The 21381-nt window shown below is 38.2% G+C and overlaps 1 long non-coding RNA gene across 3 annotated transcripts in view; it reads left to right on the forward strand.

Annotated features, from left to right (window-relative positions):
* Positions 1-21381, forward strand: part of LOC110259775 (uncharacterized) — a 1242567-nt gene that overhangs the window by 121371 nt on the left and 1099815 nt on the right. The window contains exons 1-2 of one of the 3 annotated variants that reach the window (XR_014838626.1): positions 867-994; positions 14941-15131. This is a non-coding gene — a long non-coding RNA (uncharacterized LOC110259775). Of the gene's footprint in view, positions 1-866; positions 995-14940; positions 15132-21381 lie in introns of those variants that run through there. The other 2 variants (XR_014838625.1, XR_002341858.2) reach the window with 2 other exon arrangements.

The following is a 21381-nucleotide window of genomic DNA, read 5'->3' on the forward strand; positions in this document are numbered from 1 at the left end:
CCCAAAGAACGATGCATGTCTGCCCCAATCCTGATTTCTATCTGAAAACCTGTTTTTTTCCTTTTTGCTGTAAAAACACCCTACAATTCTTCCCCAAAGGCGGGTACCGTCCTTCAGGCATTAGCCTGCTGTGGCCTCCTTTGCCTGGCAAAGCAATAAAAGCTGTCTTTTTCTCCTTAATCCAAAACTCTGTCTCTGAGTTTCTGTTCTGCACCAGTGGACAGAGGCTGAGTTTCGGCAACAGTAGTGATGGTGGGTGGTTAGCATGAGGAATTATTAGAGGGGGAAAGAGGACCCGCAAGTAAGATAATTGCAGAAGAGAGGAGCCAGCAATCAGGTCTTTAAGTTGTTTATACTGTATTTGGAAAATAGGACAAACACGTTGAAAAAGACATGAAAACACATTCAGGTGGAAGAGAGTGTCATAAGTCCTCCGTATATGACAGGCACTCAAACAACATTCATGAAGTACAAGAATGGAGGAATAGAATAAACTATGGATGGGTGGCTAGGAAGCCCAGTACTTGAGGAAAAGACACTGTCCTCTATGAGGTATTCTGCTGAAATAGAATTAATTGTCCATCTGCTGGGAAGAGCACCATGGGCCATATTTCTTAGTCGTGTGCCTAAATTTGAACACATTTAAGTATTATGTGGATAGATTAGGCAGTGTATGATGACTAAGCCTCTTTATTCCTAGGCATTAAAATTATCTTTAAGCTCTAGGCAAAAAATAATTTCTGCATGTGATAGAGGAATTTAAATTAAAACTTGCGGAAGTGTTAGAGCACCAGTTTCGTGTGTCTAAGGAGAGCAAGGTAGGTTGGCAGCGGAGAAAGCAGTGACCGAGAGGGTGGGAACTGAGCTCTCAAGAGGGGAGGGAAAAAAATACGCTTCCATGATATGTTTATCATTTAAGACTGGAGATTCGCATATGGGAGTCCACAGTGTTCCGGTCTGTGTGGGAGCCGCTACTGAATCTTAGAAGATCCAGGTCAGATGTTGTTTTCTCTGGGCAACCTTCCTGACTGTGTAGTCATTCCTTTCTCGGCAGTCCCTGGGGCTTCATACTGCATGGCAATCATTTTCCTTCTTTTGCAAGATCAAGAGTCTAGCATGTGTTAGCAGTCAGTAAATGCTTGTTCATTATAGGCCAGGAAGTGTGCTAGTTTTTTTCAAATAAAACATCTTATGCAATCCTTGCAGTGATCCTGTTCTCATTGTACATACAAGGAGAGCCTTGGGCTAAGTGTGATATGTGCGGTAGGGACACAGGCTTCAAACCAGAGGGCTCCAGACATCAGGTTCAGTGTTGTTTGCTACATAGCAACTCTCTTCTCTAGAGCAGGGCTTTATAATTGGATCACAATGTGAGCCACATGTGAAGTTGAAACATTTTTAGTAGCCGCAATTAAAAACTAAAAAGAAATGGATGAGATTAAATGTTTGTAATAATATTTTCATTTTAGAATAGTTTTAGATTTACAGAAAAGTTGTAAATATAGAGATTTCTATATACTCCAGACCCAACTTCCTTTAGCACTAACATCTTATCTTGTTTGTGTGGTATATTTGTGGTAAGTAATAAATCCATATTAATACATCATTATTAACTAACATCCATGCTTTATTTAGATACCCTTCCTTTTTACCTAATGTCCTTTTTCTATTCCATGATCCTGCCCAGAATGTTCATCGTGTCTCCTTAGCTTCCTTTGACTATGACAGTTTTTCAGGCTTTCTTTGCTTTGATGATTTTAACAGTTTGGGGGATACTGGTCAGTTACTTTGTAGAGAGTTCCTGCATTGCAATTTGTTTGATGTTTTTCTCATGATTATACTGGGGTTGCGATATTATGGTCGATAATACAAAAATATATTCGATCTTTGTCCTGTTTCTGGCAGAATTCCTAAAACCCTTGGAATTTCCTAAGTGATGAGAGTGATGGAGATGTCTTGATATTCATAACAAACTGCTTTCAACTGCAGCTTAGTTTACGTTAATGTGGTAACTTTGGAAAGCACCTAAAGATAGAGGCTGGTTGCCAGGAGGACCAACCATGTGATTAGAAGATTGGAACTTTTGTCCCACCCTCTGACCTCTAAAGAGGAGGGAGGGGCTGGAAGTTGATCGCCAGTGGGTAATGATTGACTCAATTGTGCCTTAAAATGAGCATCTCTAAAAACCCAAAGGAGGTGGTTCAGAGAGCTTCTTGGCTGGTGAACCAGAATTCATCCACTTGCCCCAAACTCCAAGGGGAATGATGTGTCTGGCTGCTCATTCTTGTCCTTTAATTTACATTGTAATGAATTGATAACCTGGTTAGTAAAATGTTTCTCTAAGTTTGGGGGGCACCTCTAGCAAAGTAATCAATCTCTTTAGAAGGGGGTAGTTGGAAACTCAGAGCTACAGCTGCCTGGTCAGAAGCACAGATAAAAATGGGAACTTGAGATTGGTGTCTGAAGTAGGGTGGGGGAGGAATCAACCTTATAAAATTGAGCCCTTAATCTGTGGGATCTGATGCCATCTCCAAGTTGATAATATTAGAATTGAGTTAATGGCTTGATGGCAGTGTTGAAAAACACACATACCATAGAGGTTTGGGTGTTTGGGAGAAGACCCCTGAAGTACATTGCCATTTTCATGACATCATTTCAAAGATAGATGCTATCGACTTGACCTACCGCAGATGATGTTATTAACCTGAATCACCTGTCGGGTTTCACCAATGTAAAGTTAATTCTCTAGCCCTTTCAATTTGTACTCTTTGGAAGGGAAATTTAAGGGTGGGGAGTTATGTTCTATTTCCCTGAAGGGAGGTTATTTACATAAACCATTTGGAATGCTGTATGAGAGATTTATCAATTCTCCTTCATTTCTTTCTTTATGGAAAATAAGTAGGAGCTCTCTGGTGCCTGGTGGCTCAGCTGGTTAAGGATCTGGCATTGTCACTGCTGTGGCTCGAGTCACAGCATCATTTATTTATACCAGTATCGATTCATGACTGTGTAATAAAGTTAATTTAAATATATCTGTTGTTTAACCCCATAGATAAACAATTATTTCAATTCATAATCAGTATAAAACATTATTTATGAGATTTTTTCGTTTTGTTTTCTTAAAGTTTTCAAATCTGGCATGTAATTTACACATATCACATCAAATTTGGATGTTAAATTTTCATCAGAAATACTTGATGTAGATTTAGATTTAATAAAATTTGCACTTAAAAGAGTTGATGCATACACCCAAGTATATAAATATAACTAATATTTTCCAGTCATTGAAACAGGTGCCAAAAAGTCATTTTCCTCTAATATTGGCATCTATTTGACAAAGTTCATTCATTTTAAAAGAAGAATTGATTTGACATAGTTTTAATACTATGTCCAAGTTAATTACATCCACTAACTCTTCTGTCAGTTCAGTATTATCACCATCAAATTCAGCAGTATTGCATAAAATGACAAGCATGTTTAAATTTAACACAATTAATAAAGCATTTTTCAACTATTCAACTTTTGTTTTTGGCAGTAATTTACCTAACACTCTTGGTTATAATTAAAATCTTTGCTGTATTGATTCATATTAGAAATAACTGCAAAGTAACTTTTGTTGAATTTTTAAACAAAAAATTTCTATTTCACCATAAATTCCCATACTGTATTCCTAGGTCATGAATTAGTTTTACTTTCTTTGGAGCATCAAATTTAGCTCATTTATATGCAGTGTCATACCAGTGAGAAAACATAAATCACACTGTTATTTTTTGTATCTTGAAACCTACTGCCGTTTTTTTTTTTTGTCTGACTATTGAATATTTCTTTTGTTTCAAGAAAATCTTGAATGACAATTAACATTACAGTAAATCTCTGTAAAACTACCAACTCAACTGACAAAACTTTGCAAAGAATAAAGATAGTTAAATTGTTTTCTATCTCTTTAACAGTTTCACAAATGGATGATTTTTCATTTGCTACATACAGGATGAGTTTGAGAACCCTATCTATGACACTTTTAATAAAGTCACCCTCAGAAAACTTATCACAGGTACTTAAAATATATCAAACATTAATGTAAAATATTAAAGGAAACTAGCTGCTTGTTTTAAAATTCCAGTAAATCCAGACTTTTCTGACCTAATGTAGTTAGAACTATGTCTGTCATAACAGAAGCTAATTTTTTTCCTATCTGACTAAATGTCTTTGATAATTTTAAAAGATTATATAAAATACTTATGCCATGAACTGGATTTTTTTAGTCTGGGAATTAACAACATTTCTTTGTAATTTTGGAAGTCCTTGGAGATGAAATATAACAAAAATATTAGTCAGGCAGTGACATATTATGCAACTCAATAGGTAATAAAAATTGCAATTTAAAGCATTTTGAATCAATTAATCTTTAATATTGTTAGTAAGATCTTGAATTCTCTGTGCAATTGTTTGGTGGCTTAACTTTCTCTTTTGGTAAAACACCTTTTAAACTTTTCCTTCATAAATTTCTAATAAAATTTTAATAACAATAATTTATTTTACTTTGTCTCCATCTAAAAAATGTGTTCCACTTTATGTAAGCATCCAGATATATAGCTGGTCACAATTATAAACCGAGATGCCACTGAAAATCATTTAAAATTTTATTGGACATTCAATCTGATGTCAGTAAACTAATCTCATTGAATATTTTTTGACAGTTTCAAATTTTTATCAAATTCAATATGTATTTGCTGCAAATGTCTTTTAACATTGCCTAATTAATTTTCTGTAATTTAATACTAGAAAGAAGAAGGTTTTCCATTTTTTCTTCTGCAGCAAATTGTAATTGTCATTCTTTGCGAAAACACTGACATGTTCTTCCAGTCTTTCTTTTTTTCTTCCTACTGTTATGGACACAGTACTAGTTCCTAATTTCCACTTGATTTTCTGTGAGTAATATGTCTTCATTTTAAATTAAAAAAAATTTCCATAATTTTGTTTTGTATTAGAAATATGGGTTAATTCTATTACACTTAAAATAAGTATTTTAACTATCAAGTGGAATTCCATAGATATCAATGTAATTTCTGCTCTCTATATAAAATATTCAAATAATATTTTACAGTGTTACACTTGTGCATAGAAAAAAAAAAATCATTCAAACCGACCCGAACCATTGATGCCTAGGAGTCTGGTCATGCATTTATGTGTATGCTAGAAATGATGCATGGGCCAGAAACATGCACAATACAATAATTGTCTTTCAAAATGTGGTGATTAAAGTAAAATATAATCTTTTTAAAGCAATTGTGTTTAATGGAAACAGTTTACACTGCTTTAATTTTTTAATTTAAGTGAATTATACATTAAATAAATTTTTTAAAAATTCAGTTCTCCAGGCACACTGACCATATTGTAAGTGTTCAATTGCCACAGAGGGCTGATGACTACCATATTAACAGAGCAGGTCTAAAAGCTGCAGTCTAAATGGACTGCCTTTTATTTCAAGGTCAAGGTCTAAAGAGAAGAAAGCTCTTAATCCCTTAACTAGGGGCTGAAAAAATGACTAGATATAATTTATAGAAGCTTACTGTCTCAAAAGGCTTTGTGTAGCTTTGTTACAAGGGAAAAGTAAGAGAAAAACAGAAAAAGACATAGAGGCTGGGAAATAAAGTAGTGGTAGTTAATAGCTGATAGCTCACTGGAGGAAAATTTCCCAGTTTTTCATGCCAGAACTCATCCAAAGGCAGGGAGATGTCATAGCAGATACACATTGGATTTCAGGTTGTGAAAGAAATTTGACTTGCCCTGTGAATGGATGATAATGAAGGGAAGAAAGACCTCGTAAAGATGAGAGCCAGACAATGAATGTAAGCACTGTCTTATTTGGGCTCAGGGTCTCACGGGGGATGTGTTCAACTCCAGACTGAGCATAGAACCTTGGGCATTCCAGCATCAGGTGGAAAAAATAGACTTGGGTGACCCAGAAAGTCCACTCCAATTGTTAGATTTAGCGAGTCAAAATCAGAAAGGCACAATTTGCTTTTTCTTCTTTCAAATTAGGAAGTTACCAGGTGTTACAACTTATCTGTATTCTTTTTTCAGTCTGTGAAGTGGGTGGTACTTTGTATTTCATCTGAATCCTAATGAGCAGAACTGTTCTGGCCACATAGATAAGCACAATCCTTTGACAATTTCTCTATTGACTAATACGTGACTCATTTTGACTCTATTTCTGGACTTATTTTCTTCTTACTCCCAGAGAAGATTTCAAGTAGTTCACAGTAAAAACAATATACTTAGGCATTTTAGAGAAAGGCCTAACAAAAGATTGTACCAGGTCAGAAGAGTCATTATTTCCAGAGAGAAAAGAATCCAAACTCCTCTGTGTCTTTTTCATAAGATGCATTGGTGACTTGAGCCCCAAGGTGTTTAAATTTAAATCAACAGTCTCTTAATGCCATGGATGAAATTATCTTACTTTGAAAACATAGTTGCAGATTAAATTATCTGAGCACTGGAAGAACTCACCCATCCTTGAAGCCTTGTTTCTAAATATAAATGAATAGCCAAAGTCAAAACAGAGGAAAGCAACATGACAAATTTCAAATTAATTTTTCCCAAATGCACAGTGTTTTCACATGTTTAGTGGATTTAATGCACAGCCGCTCTGAGCAAGAATCTGCTTTATTGGAAAACCACATCAAATCTGGCCCAATATAATTAAAATTGTTTACTGCTACCATGTGAGTAATGTAAGATGTGTTTAATTCATTGATTTGCTCTGAGGTTCTCAAGCTATTACTTTAAAAATAACATTTCAAAGTGGTGTGTTACATTTAGAACTCACTCCCCTTTTATCCTTCCATAATCAATAAAATGAGGATGTTGGGCTAGATAACCTCTGATGCGATGCTCTTTGTCATTCATAATTTCTAATATTTCTTCTATCTTGGCTCCTTCAGAAAAGTAATCTGCCTTATTTTCTATCTCGGAGAAGTCTTGTTGTGATTTCCCACCCGTCAACCTTCACCTCCTTCCCATCTTTTTGTCCTTTGTAGTTTATGCAAGGAGGGACACATTCATCTCCATAGAGTGAGGCAAAAATAGAGAGAAACTGCAGACAGCAAAGAGAAAAGACAAGGCATAGCCCCAGAGTGGTTGAGTCCTAGAGGGAGAGATGAACAGCAAAGGCAGTGAGTAGTTAAACCTACAAAATAATAAAAAGCTAGATTCCTGTCTACCTCTTCCTCCAATTGTTCCAGGGTGTAGTTGTTGCAGGGATCACTCTGTGTCTTTGGTCCAGGAATTCTCTTCCTCTGAGTTCTTGTGCCCATGTGATTCTTCCCAACATTCAGATACTTCTTTGTTCTTTACCCCTTAGGCAACTACTGCTATCTACTCAACCAAGACTTCTTTCCATTCAAGAATTTCTGCCTTTGCTCTATCTTTCTAACAACCTTTCTAACAACCTTTAACGTGTTGAATGTCCTATTTTGACTTTTATTCTTAAGCCAGTGGGGCAGGTAGCTTAAAAATAAAGTAGGTGGTTCCCCATTCAGATTTCTCACTCATCCTGCCCCCCTTTTGAAAAAAATGCTTCCAAGGCACATGACCCTTTGGTAATTGTAACTCTATAGTGGTTTATTTCATGCAAATTTATCAGTCTTTAGACCATCCTGAAGGTGGATAAGTTTGAGGGCAGGTCCAAAGAGTTCAGTGAAGTACATTTTAGTGTAGGCTGAGGGGTTGAAAATGATCAAATTGGAATAAATTGATTAATAGAGAAAGAAATGGTGTGCAGATTGTGGGAAGATATTATCAACAGAGAAAAAAAATCTTAAGGTGGAGCTAGGGCAGTATTCATGTATCCATGGAGTGGTAGGGATTGAGTTGAGACAGAGAAGGTGAGATTTAGTTTAACTTTTTTTAATTTTGTCTTTTGTGTTTTTAGTGTCACACCTGCAGCATATGGAGTTTCCCAGTCTAGGGGTCAAATTGGAGCTGTAGCTGCCAGCCTATGTCACAGCCACAGCAACGTGGGATCTGAGCTGCCTCTGCAACCTGCACCACAGCTCATGGGAACGCCGGATCCTTAACCCACTCAGTGAGGCTAGGGATCAAACCTGCATCCTCATGGATACTAGTCGGGTTTGTTAACCACTGAGCCACAACAGGAACTCCTAGGTGAAAATTTTAAGAACCTACCCATTTTGTTTTTATTCAACAAATATTCACTGAATTTTCATCTACATCAGTACTGTATTGGACAAAACCACAGTGTATATGATAGACACAGCCCTGTCCTAGGAAGCTGACTCTTGGAAAAGGAACACAGACCTTAAATAAATGGGCTACAAATAAAGAATGTAATTGCAGACTTATTCCCTGCATACTTCAAAGTGATTCTGACCATTTGATAGGCTATGCACATCTCAAAGAAACTTCCTCTCTCCAAAGACAAGAAAAATTGTCTCTTTGTTTCAATATTGTCATTAACATTATACAATATCTATCTATGTATCTGTGTGTATGATACATAGACATATGTATCTGTCTATTAAATGTTACATGTGTAATTTTTGTTAATAATTTTTTTTGTTTGTTTCTTGGAAAATATACTAGTAGTTGAGGTGAGTTATTGGAATCAGGTGACCCTAGTATGAGTCCTAACTCTGGCTATTTTTCTTTGGGCATATTATCTAACCTTTCTGAATCCACTCACTAATTTGAAAGTGTCAACAATCTACCACATGATATTGTTCTAAATACTCAATGGAATCATTAATGAAAAATGTCCAGTGGAAAAGTGGCATTGAATATAATAAATGAATGGTGAAACAATAACAATGCTTAAGTAAATTTTTCATGTAGCAGAAACATTTAGAAGTGTCCTGCTCTAAAGTTTTGGGCCTGAAATGGATTTGTAGGGAAGAGAAAAATGTTAAACTGTGGGTCTTTGTTTAAGAAAATAGTTGTACTTATACTTGCACAAAGAAATTTTAATAAAACCAAGTCAACAGAATTTTAAGTAGCTACTATTGATGTGTCAGAGATGAATAACAAACTTTCCGACTGAAAAAGTTTAAAATTGGTTGCAGAGGTATAGGACAATATTCTTAAAATAATAATTGTTCACATTAACTTTATGTGGGTTTTGATTTCTCTCTCTCTAGCCTCCTTTCCCCAGTAACCTCAGAGAATGGGGCTGTGACATAGTGTATTAGCTAGTTCTGTCTAACAAAATAGCCCCCAATTCAGTGACTTAATATAATAATTACTTCTTTCCACTCATGTGTTTGCTTTCAAGCTGGAGATCTGGTGACAGAGGTTGAGCTCAGCTAGGCAGCTCTGCTTTAAGCTGGACTTTTTTTCAATATTGATTCCATTCAGTGTTGCTGCATGCGTATTCATTTTGGGGCACAGCATCAAGGAACCTTAGCTACTCAGTGAGAGATTCTTTTCAAGACACTTGCAGAGACATGATAGTGCAAGCAGAAATCCAAGATTCTGGGAAAGCCTAGGTCAGCCCTAGTATGTCCTTACTTCTGCCCATAGGCCAATGGCCAAAACCAATCACATAACCAGATCCAGAGTTAAGAGGCAAGGAAATACACTGTACTTATAGAGACCATGAGACTGCATTCTCTCCTGGCAAAGATCAGGGATTCTGTTCTAAAATAGGGTGGGAGTTATGTGTAAGGCAAGTACATTTACACCTAATATTAAAGAATTCTCTCTATGTAGATCAATCAGGCAAAAAAAGAGAAGAAAATGGCAAGGAAATATGATTGAATCATGAATTTCTCCCTGAGAAATTCTAATATACCTTTCAGTGTTTTGAAAGATTCCTTTGCTCAGTTGTTAAGCACCACTGGATAGTATTTTGAACATTTCAAAATAAACTGTTTCAGTGGAGCTGAAATGTACTAATTTTGAATACTTAGCCATCTGGAGCATTAGATGTTTAATTACAGCTGAAAACTCATGAATGAACAGTATGGGGCAGTTTTTCTTTCCAGTGGATCCCAATTGTCTTTGTCTTTATTCTCAAGAGAGGAAAAAGAAGAAGAAGAGGAAGAGGAAGAGGAAGAGGAGGAGGAGGAGGAGGAGGAGGAGGAAGAGGAAGAAGAAGAAGAAGAAATATGCCAGTGGTTATATTATGCTTTTTCTTGGGCTTTGTTCTTTTCTTCTCTTTGTATGTAAGCTCATCTAGGAAACACTGTGAAACCACGCCAAGATCCCTGTCTCATTTCATAAAACATCAACCATAAATGCAAGTCTCTCTGTTACATAAAATAGCAATAGTCCTAGAAAAGTATTTTATTTTATTATGTCAACTGAATTTAAGGTCAGTTTCCTCAAAGCTTATAAGTTTCACATTTCTTTTGGAGCATATTCCTCCCTGTTCCATCTATTTAACACTCTTAATGGTTAACCACAATCATAAACACAAAAGAATGAAGATTCTCTTTTCAGTATGAGAAGGAAAATGAGTATCACAATTCAGCTAAAAATTAAGAGGTTAAAAAATTAATCAGATGTGATACTATAACATTGTATAGCATTTATAAAATTACAGATCTTCAGAATTGCTTTTTCCCATTCACTTCTGAATGTACTAAAGGTCAGTAAAAACCAACTTGGTAAACAGTATTTAATGAGCCTAAGGTGTGCGCACTCCTGGCCATATAGTAGAGAACACATAGATCTAGTTTAAGACCTTTCCTGCCACTGACAAGCTTTCAGTTTGGTTGAGGCACAGAGTTTGAAAGAGTCAACTGGAATCTAGCAGTATATCATATGCTACACTACTCAGTATTAAAGGTCACCTGCCTTTCTCCATCCTATTTTAATGAGATCTGTCCTCACTGTCTATTATTATCTCTCAGCATACCTTGCTTAAATCTCTCAGAGCATCTATCATAGCTTGTGATTCTAGATTTGCATACTTGCTTATTGCCTGCTACCCCCATTAGATCAGAAGCTGTAATGGCAGGTGCCTCGTCCATTTAGTCACTGATATTATACCCCATGCTTAGCATAAGGGTCAGCATCTATAAATATTATTGAATGGATGACTGAGTAAATGAATGAAATAAAAAATAAGTGAATACTTATCACTGCTTGAGTAAAATTAGAGAATTTTACTTTGATCTGGTGTGTCTGATGGAAGGCACATAATTTGGGGGCTTTTTTGTTGTTGAGAGGTAGGATGTTAGATGGAAGAAAAAAGGGCAGTCAGAGAAGTAGATGTGAAAGAAATGTGTGAATACCATCCTTCTCTCTTACCCTAAATGTGCAAGTCCCAGGTTCAAGGAGCAGAGAGTGAGACTGTGGCTACCTTGGATCTTGAAGGTAGTTCTTTAGGAGTCAAGTGTATTGTAATAAGGATCTCTCATTAGTGAGCATGCAGTCATAACAGCAGCTCCTTTCTACAAAGCACTTTGAATGTGTCTGGTCCTGTGGTCAGGTGTTTCTATAGCATAATCTCTGAACAACAGCCCAAATTTAACCTTCTGAACAGTAGCCCTGAGAGGTAGGTAATATGACTGAATCCATTTTGCATTGATGTGATTAAGCATTAGGAAGGGCTAAACAGTACCAAGGTACCTCTGCTGGGATAAGAACCCAGTTCTCTCCATAAGAGCACATGCTCTTGTCCCATGTGTCTTCCAAGAAAAAGAGACAGGAAATAAACTAGGGTCTAGTTCTTTTTCTGATTAAGTTCATTTGGTTTCCCTTTCTTTCTTGTGGATGGAAACAACTATGGGACAGGCATTTATTCAGTCATATAATCCATCAATATTTATTGAACTTTTAGGCCCTTAAAAGTACAAAAAAATCACCCATTCACCTAGGTAAATAGCTCCTGCACACTCTTTATGTGCCGGTACAGTTCTAAGTTCTTTTAATTTATCAGTAAGTTACAGTTAAATAATCCTACTATCATGAAGTTTATAGTTTTGGATAAACAAACTATATTCATAAACAAAATAACTAATAAGTAAATTATATTGTGTTGTATGTATGTCTGTATGTATGTATTTGGCTGTTCCCTCGACATGTGGAAGTTCCCCAGCCAGGGATGGAACCCAAGCTACAGCAGTGATAGTGCCATACCCTTAACCACTGGGACAGCAGGGAATTCCAACTGTGTTTGAAAAGGTGTTCACTGAAATGGAAAAACAAAGGTTAAGGCGCCTGGCCACGAGGTTCAAGGAAGGAGGAAAGTCAGGTGGTATGTGTTCATAGACGGTTTAGATGAGGCTTCAGCAAACAGCTGACATTGGAGCAAAGACATGGGGAAGTAGGGAGAAAGCCTTGTGGATCCCTGGGGGAAGGATGTTTGGAGTTAAGGAACAGCGGGTGCAAAGGCCTTAGGTGGAGTGAAGACAAGACTTTCCAGGAGTTCACACTCTTGTGGTGAAAAAGCTAAACAAACAAAGTAATTACAAATAATTGTAGTTGAGGATAGTAAGTCTTAAAGAGAAGGTGTGTCTAGTGTAATGAGAGCAATGAAGCAAAGGAAGTGACTGCCTAGGGGCCTGAGGAAGTGCTCGGCTGAGGAGGTGAGGTTTTCATTCCTTTCCTCAAACAAAGGAGGTCTTAAGGTTGATGCGCAGGACTGCCAGATGGCAGAGCAGCAGTTCTGAGCACTGCACATTCAGGAAGAAAGAAGAGAGCTTTGTCTGGTGCCCAAAGGGGACCAGGCGCTGATGGCTTAGAGAGGTAGACTGGGATCAAGTCATGATGAGACTTGCTTACTGCTAGAAGAACATTTCACGTCTTGAAGATGATGTGGAGGCCCTGAAAGACTTAAGGGGGGCTGTTTCAATTGATGAGAAAATGGAGGCTCCTAAGAAGGTAAGAAACTTCCAGGGCCACAGAGCTACCGAGTGGGGGAGCCAAGATTTAAGCCTGAGCTTGTCTACCCTCTGAACCATGAAGATATCAGATTTCCCCCTGTATATGTAAGAGTGTGATATAGTTACTGCAGAGCAGGTAGTTCTCTGTGGGGACAGTGGTGGTGTTCTTGTTAGAGAAGACAGGTCAGTGGTTACCTGCCTTGTCTTTGTGAGATGCAGAATCCACTCTGCCCAGTGCTCTAATTTCTAAGGAACATAGTGCTTATGTCACCAGTTATTTTACTAATGTTTACATCATAGAAGTGGCCAATAATATTTCTCCCTTTTAGTAGTTGAATACATGATGTCATGGGTATATGGAATGACTTCTCTGAATTCACCCAGAGAGTCATTCTCAGACCTGCATGAGAAGGAGGCTAAACAACCACAAATAAACATGCAACATGAATGTATCCAGTCAACAGGAATATGTTGGGCCCTGTTTTTAGGAGATAGAGCTACATGTAAAAAGAATTACGTTAAACAAACAAGTTTGATGTTTTAAATTGGAGGTGCATTGAAATAAGATGAATAAATGTATCAATTAGGCAGGATAATTCTAGCTAGTTTTCTTTTTTTTGAAAAGGTAAATGTAGACGCTACTGTTAGAAAACACTATTCTTTGCAGAGTTTTTTTTTTTTTTTTTTTTTTTTTACAAATGATTGTAAAGGAATCATTTACAATCATTATAGCCTGAATGTCTTGTTTTGTTGTTATATGAATATATGTACATTTTAAGCAAGACCTGAAGGATTTACATCCTCCCTACTGATGTGTGTGTGTCTGTGTGTGTGTGTGCATGTGTGCTAGGAAAATATTTGTAAACATGTCAAACTTTCAGAATATAATTTAAAATTTTTGTCTTTTTAGGGCTATACCCATGGTATATGGAGATTCCCAGGCTAGGGGTTGAATTGGAGCTATAGCTGCTGGCCTGTGCCACAGCCACAGCAACACCAGATCCAAGCCGTGTCTGTGAGCTTAACCCACTAAGTGAGGTAATACCAGATCCTTAACCCACTAAGTGAGGTAATACCAGATCCTTAACCCACTAAGTGAGGCCAGGGATTGAACCTAAGTCCTCATGGATGCTAGTCAGATTTGTTCCCTTTGAGCCATGATGGGAGTGGAACTCCTTAAATGTGAAGATTATGATAATGTTTGGTGTGAGTTATGGGAAGGTTGATTGTGAATCTGACTACCAATATATGAGGTAGAGCAGGTAAATTTAGGTTAAAAAAAATAGACCTCTAAAATTCACTTAAAGAACAAAAAGTTGATCTCTTTGTCATGTAAGGGTCAGGCTGGGAACTCAGGTCTTGGAAAGTTCTCCATGTTTGATTCAGAAACAAGACTGTTGGCTGCCTTGGCATCTTTAATGTATGGCTTCCAGCTAGTCCTGAGTGTTGCCATTGTAACCACCTCAATGGGGAAAGAGCATGGCACTTGGATATTGTTAATAGGTCTGGTCCGGAATTGGCACACTCACTTCTGCTCATATGCCCAGGCAGAGGGTCCCGCAAGTGTTACACCTAACTGCAAGGGAGGCTGGGATATGGAGTTGTGTTACAAACAAGGGGAGAGTGTGTTTTGGTGGATAGCTAGGAGTTCTGCTTTAACTGCATACACCTATCTATCTGTCTATGTATCTATTTATTTATTTTAACCTGCTGATGGGAGAATGATTCCAGGAGCAAAAAAGCATTACTCCTTTATTTGCTACAGATTCTGTGCACTAAACACTGGTACTTGTGAAAACTCAAGTCCCACCTGTCGGTATCACCTCGTTTGACTCACCTTTCTCACTTTATTCACTTTCCCACGATTTAGCCCAATTGAATGATGTTGCTCATTCACATTCAGGGTGATACCAATTTGCAACCATTAACCACTGATTCTCAAACTTCAGCAGGTTAGAATCAGAATTTTCTAACCTCAGAGCCAAATCACCTGCAGAGCTTGTTACTCCACAAATTGCCAGGCCTCTCCCCAGAGTTTCTCTTTTAGTAGGAGTGGACCTGCCTGATCATTTGCATTTCTAATATGTTTCAGGTGATATTGGTTTGCGATCTGGGCCCAGACACTTTAAAAACCACCATCTTGCACTCTACGAAGGTGGCTGCATTTTTCTCTCCTGGCATCTTCCACCTTCTTACATCAAAACTAGTTTTCTCTTCCCCAGAAAGGGGTTGAAGGGATCTGCCTGTCTTCTGGAAGGTGAAACTGAAGTTCTTTCTGAGCTGGTAAGTGTTTGGGGTTAAATGCTGTGTTCTCAAATTGTGCTTTTAACCACATTTAATTGGAGGGGCAGCCATGATATCGTTTCCTGAAGCTGGTACCCTTCCACCCCTCTAACTCAGAGTTCTTTTTCTTTTGTTTGAATTTTCTTGTTGTACTGTTCAAATTCACGTTTTGCTTGTCTACTGGCTGACAAAGGATATTTAAACAGCTTTATTCAAAGGCTGAAATGTGTTGCTTTCATCTTAGAAAGTAGAATATAAGTCCGCGTTACTTGGGAAAGTGTGTTTGTTGTCTCAAATGTCTAGCTTGTCTGGAACTTCTAAGAAATGTTCGTAAGGTAGCAACCTAACCATCACTGGGATAAATGTGAAAGACCGTATTTTTTTATGGTTTGACATCTTGACTTCTATTTATTATTTGAAAATAATAGGCTTATTATTGGCTTCTGCAAATTGCCTATGTAACCGCAACTGAATTACACATGACCAATGTGGGTTTTGTTTTTTTTTGTTTTTTTTTTGTCGTTGTTGTCGCTACTCAGAGTTATCTCAGGCAAACAGGAGTCTACATGAAGTACAATCATATCCTTTGACCCAATTTGTTTGCTTATTTCTCTTGGTGATTCACAGTAAGACACAACAGGTGCTAATCTGCCTAGGGCAGCAAAGTGCAAAATAGATTCGAGACAACAGTTTCAAGTCTTACAGGTAATTAACTCAGCATGATTTAGTTGGATTTGTACCAAATGTTTGTTTGCTCATGCTGAGAAAAAATAATACTTCGGCCCTTTCATCAGTGAATCTGAAAATGCTTCACAAACATTAATTAATGCTTATCACACATCGCATCATGCCCATTTCCAGATGAGGAAACTGAATGATAGGCAGTAGCCCAGTCATTGCCTGCAGCTCTGAGGCTGGGTGCAGTCAAGTGTAAAGTGGGAGAGTCGTTTTGGTCCCCTGACCTTGGGGTTATGCTTTTTCCTGTTAAAGGAGCTGCTGTCACCTCATACTGAACTGGGACAACTAGCTTTTGGCATCTTATGTATTCAAAACACAACAAAAAAGTGGGAATTGAGGAAGGATACATGATTTTGTTTTAGATAGCAAAATCCTGCAAGGAGTGTGGGCATGTAAGCACATGGTTGAATCTTCTAAATGTCTCTAACCTTGAGATAGAATTCTTTCACCACTGTATTCTCTAAGGTTATTGGACTTTGCCCTTTGGAGAGAGGGACCACTGTGTGACCTGGAATAGGAATGGTTACTTCTCCATGCGTCAGATCCTGAGGTAGCTGGGGTCAGAGGTTCAGCCCAACCCTCAGGGAGGCATCACACCTCAATTCAGCTTTCCATAGAACAAGCAGCTGTTCTGGCACTGCCCAGGGATACAGCTAAACTCCACACGAAGCATTTGCTACATGCCAGCAGTTGGCATTTCCAAAAAACTCCTTGAAAGGCAAGTGCCTGGCCCAGGCTGCTGTCTGCCACCTGCAAGGTTGCTCTGATGCTTCTTTTAATGGGAGGGAGCGCAACAGGTGTTGGTGGGGGGGTTCCCTTTTGTGGACCATATCTCCAGCCTGGCCCAGTGCGAGCTCAACTCTCCTGGGCCAGACACACCTCTCTGTAGGGAGACATGGGTACCCGCTCACCTGCCTCCTTTGAGTTCTAACCTGTACCAGGCGATGACATGGCTGGTGTTTGCCCAAGCCCTTTGCATGAATCCATTTTTGGTGGTAGAATCTTGATTTTTCAGTTGAGTCCTCAGTCCTGATGCCAACATAAAACAGTAGTGGAGATGTTTTTATCTTTGAAGATGAGAACAAAGGAATCAAGAGTCCAAACTCTGAATTGTGCATTTTACAGGGCATCAATATTAGCATAGTATCTATATAATTTACATTTTATGTATATGTCTATAAACACTCCAGGTTGTCCTTAGGAAAAGGCTTCAGGCACTCCAGCTAAGGTGGCAAGAAACATAGTTGCTGCTTTGCTATAACATACACCTGTTTGCTTTTTGTCTGAGGTGGGGGCTTCCTCTCCTGTGGTTGAGATAATTGTGCTTTATTGCTACTCCATAAGATGATGTGGGATTTTTTTTTAGATGCCTCCTTGTTAAATTGCCTAGTTAGGTGATTCTGAAGTGACACTGTTCATTGGAATGATCTAGAGATCCTGTTTTTCAAAAAAAAAATCGTGCAGCTTCCTGGCTCTACCTGAAGAGCTGTAGGCTTAATAGGTCTGGGAGGGGGTGCCGAATAGCTGTGTTTTTAACAGATAGGCTTAGATCATTCAAATACATATAGTCCATGGACCACACTTGGAGAAACCTTAGTTGCTTTATTTTTTGCTTCTGTTTATTTGGGTACACTCTTGGCCAAAACTTTCCTCTTATACAATGGTGGTTGCTTACTTGTTGGTTAAATCCCAAGAATAGCCTTTGCTACTTACCTGGTCTCAAAGCCTCTTTTCTCACCTGAATGTCCTTTCCTGCCTATGATCTCTTTATCTTTGTGTGTTCATTTGGGTACACAAAGACAAAAGAAAAATGTGTTAGGCAAGAAGTGTTAAGTTTTGGTAGGAATTCTAATTTGAAAACCTGCCTGTTAAACATGGTCATAACACCATTCAGCCCCCTTAGGTGGCAATTAATGAGGTTTTGTTTAAATAAATAGAATGGTATGCTTTTGGGTGGCCCAGTTTTTAGGAAATGATCATTATCAATCAAGAACAAGTTTTTTGTGTTTCTGGGTGTATGTATATACTTAAATACATAGGCACATATATATGTATGTATGTATACACATACATATATAGGCACATACATATGTATGTATATATATGTATGTGTATATATATGTATATATATGTATGTATACACAAACACATATAATGTATATACAATGTGTATGCATATATGTGTATGTACACACACATATGTATATACACATACATACATATTTATACACATACATAAATATACGTTATATTGTATAAATTTAATGAGAGCGCACTCTAAGCTTACCAAGTTGAATGCAAAGCACAGCCAAGTCCATTTGCTGGCATATCGTCTATGACTGCTTCTGTATTAGAAAGGAAGACTAATGATCATAGAACCTCTAAGGTTCACCAAGCCTGAAATGCATACCGTCTAGTCCTCTGCAGGAGAGTTTGGCTGTCCTGGCTCCACACTGCATAGAATGAGCTATTGCTCTGGTCACTGCCCACGTGGAATAAACACAAGAGCATAAGTTAAATTTGTCCCTGTGGGGCATTATATTTCCTATGAGTCTTTCTGAAACACTGGGATCACTTGCTGGTTGAGTATTTTATTGGATTCCCTTAGGCATAAGTGTGGGGGGGGGGCAGCATTTAAAATAATACATTGGAGATAGGTCAGAAAAGCTTGCTACTGTGAATACTCAAAAGGAGTCTTTATACCATGGTTTTTCAAACTATGAAATGAGAAATGCTCATATACCTTTAGGTATGACTATGTATTTATAAAGAGTTTGGTAAATAACAGCATAAACAGAGTTAGACTCTCAATTCTGTGTTATCCCTTAGATTTAAGGTGCTCCATCTCTAAAAGAAAGTATGACATGGAGTTTTTCTTCCAAGCTTTTTTTAAATCCAAGTGGTTTTGGAGAAGTAGTGTGGGGTTTATTATTTTTTTGTTGAAGGGGATCATGAATTGGGACATACTGACTTAAGCCCCTGCTTTTTTCCCTCCTAAATTGTTCTGAATAATTCTAAATAAGCATTATTTGTCTTTTTGCGCCACTGGGTCAGGATATTTTATCCACTTAGTTGCAGCTCTGTGCACCTAGTTGAAACACTATTAATTTGTGACTTCAAAGTCTATATTCACACCATTCCAGTGATGAGCACTGATCATTCTAATGGTTTTAAACACTGTTGTTGTTAAAAAAACAGCCTCCAAAGACTGCCTCCAGAGGTTGCTCAATTATTTAAGATGCTGATGCAGAAAAGCAGTACATTCTGAGGAAGACATGCCATTAATTAACATGTCTTCTGGTTTATCCTTGTCCTTCTTCCCTTCTTAGCCTATTGTCAAGTTTGTTTAGTTCATAATAACTAAGGAAGAATTTTGCTATAGTGTTTGTGGGCTTATAAAATTTTTTCATTACATACAGAAAGCTTAGTGTACTGGGGTGGGGGATCAAGGTGGTGGTGAGATGCATATGTGGAGAAAAAGGTTATGTTCTCTGCAGCGTTTTTTTGGCTCTACCAGGAGCTTTGTCTTGAAATTCACCAGTAGGCTGAACTCAAGATAAATACACTTGAGCAGTGTTCTCTGACTCTGTGTGGGGGAGAAGGGGGCTTTTATTATTGATGTCTTAACCATTGGTCCTAGTCACAAATCACTTACTATGCCTAGAATTGTGATGGTAGCCCCCAAACCCATCCATCCAAAACCACTGATTCAGTCAATGATTCAGGGATGTATTTGTTACCCTTCTGTTCTGAGTCAGCAGTTTCCCGTTCAGGTTTGATAGCTTCTGGAGACATCATGAGACTTGAAACAAATCCATTCTCTGATCATACATAGAAAAGATGTTACATGAACATTTAAACTGCTTTCTCCAAGCTGGTTCAGATGGCAATGTGGACGCCTAACCACCCGGAGCCATGAAACAAGCAGGTGTGGAAGAGGAAGCCTGAATCCTCTGGCTCAGGACATGAACCATGAGAGATAAACAATAGATGGGATCTCCATCATGACATATGGAAGTCCCCAGGCTAGGGGTTGAATTGGAGCTGTTGATGCTGGCCCAGGCCACAGCCACAGCAACACAGGATCCAAGCTTCGTCTGCGACCTACACCACAGCTCACAGCAATGCTAGATCCTTAATTCACTGAGCAATCCCAGGGATCGAACCTGGAACCTCATGGTTCCTAGTCGGGTTCATTAACCATTGAGCCACGAGGGGAACTCCGAAAATGAATTTTGATGGCAGAAGCCATTGGATTTTTTGGGTGGGTTGGCTAAATCTTGGGAGGAAAAGGAGTTAAATAAGACATATGTTTTAGCTTGAACAACTGAATGCATGATCTTATTTATTGGGATTGACAACATAGGAGTGAAACAGTTTGGGGGAATATAATAAAGAATACTGTTTGAAATGTCCATTTGACATCCAGGGGAGATTCAGAGGACATCATTGGATATAGAAGCCTATCGTTAGGGAGAGATCAAAGCTGGAGATGAACTACTGACTCCCAAATTTTATATTTGTCATTTAAGGTCTTGAGACTTTATAAGATTACATTTCTACAGAGCATAATTAGAAAATGAAGTCAGAATACTGAACCCTGGCATCCTTGTGACATTTGGAAGTCAGAAAGAAGAGAATTCAGCAAATAAGAGGAAAAACCAGGAGACAACTTGTCCTTAGAACTGGATAAATAAAGATAATGGGGATGGTGATAGGATGGCCTCAGCACTCAGTGGGGACCTGTACTTGCTTGGCAAAAACATACTTAAAAATAATTTTTAGGGAATTCCTTAGTGAATAAAGTAAACAATATCACTGCTAAGCTGCAGTTCATGAAAGTTAAGCTGGAATTGGTAAGGATGGGGAGAATTTTGGTGAAGGAAACTGGGAGTAAGGGGAGATGGGATGACTGGACAGCATGTGTGCCACACAAATGCTTTTAAGATTTCTGTGTGTATGCGACCTAAGGCAATGCCCACATCTGATGCAGAGAGAAGGGGCAGAAAATGCCAAAGTCTTCCAGGGGATGTAATATAGATCATCTTAGAAATAGTTACCTGAAGCCAGAAGGGATGAGGGTAGGGAAGTCATGGAAATGCAGAAAAATCCTGGTCAGAGGAGGGAGCTGGCAGCTAAGTTAGACCTATGTGACCTTGTAGCTACCTGATTCTCCCTTGGTATTAACTGCTTTGGACCAGGACCCCTTGCTACTTAACTTTCAGTGTTGATGCTGATTTTCTTAATTGGTGGAACTCCCAGTCATGGCGGATGCTGGACAACACCATTGTGCTGTTATCCATGCTCTGTCCTTGCCCTTTGCTTCTGAGACAGGCCAAGTGAGACTGATGGGTACTTCATGCTTCTCAGTAAATACAAATAATTACACTGAATAAGGATGTAGCTTTCTCTGAAGCATGGAAGAATGTATCATTATGTTTTCAGTCCCAAGTTTTCAAAATACATCTCTGTACTTGTCCTTACTCCTGGGATCTTGGTGTTTCTGTTTTTT

The sequence above is a fragment of the Sus scrofa genome, chromosome 2 (assembly GCF_054392235.1).
Source record: "Sus scrofa isolate SSC_HxYL_T2T_F1_AM1 chromosome 2, Sscrofa_HxYL_maternal_Yorkshire_Landrace_v2.0, whole genome shotgun sequence".
Lineage (NCBI taxonomy): Eukaryota > Metazoa > Chordata > Mammalia > Artiodactyla > Suidae > Sus > Sus scrofa.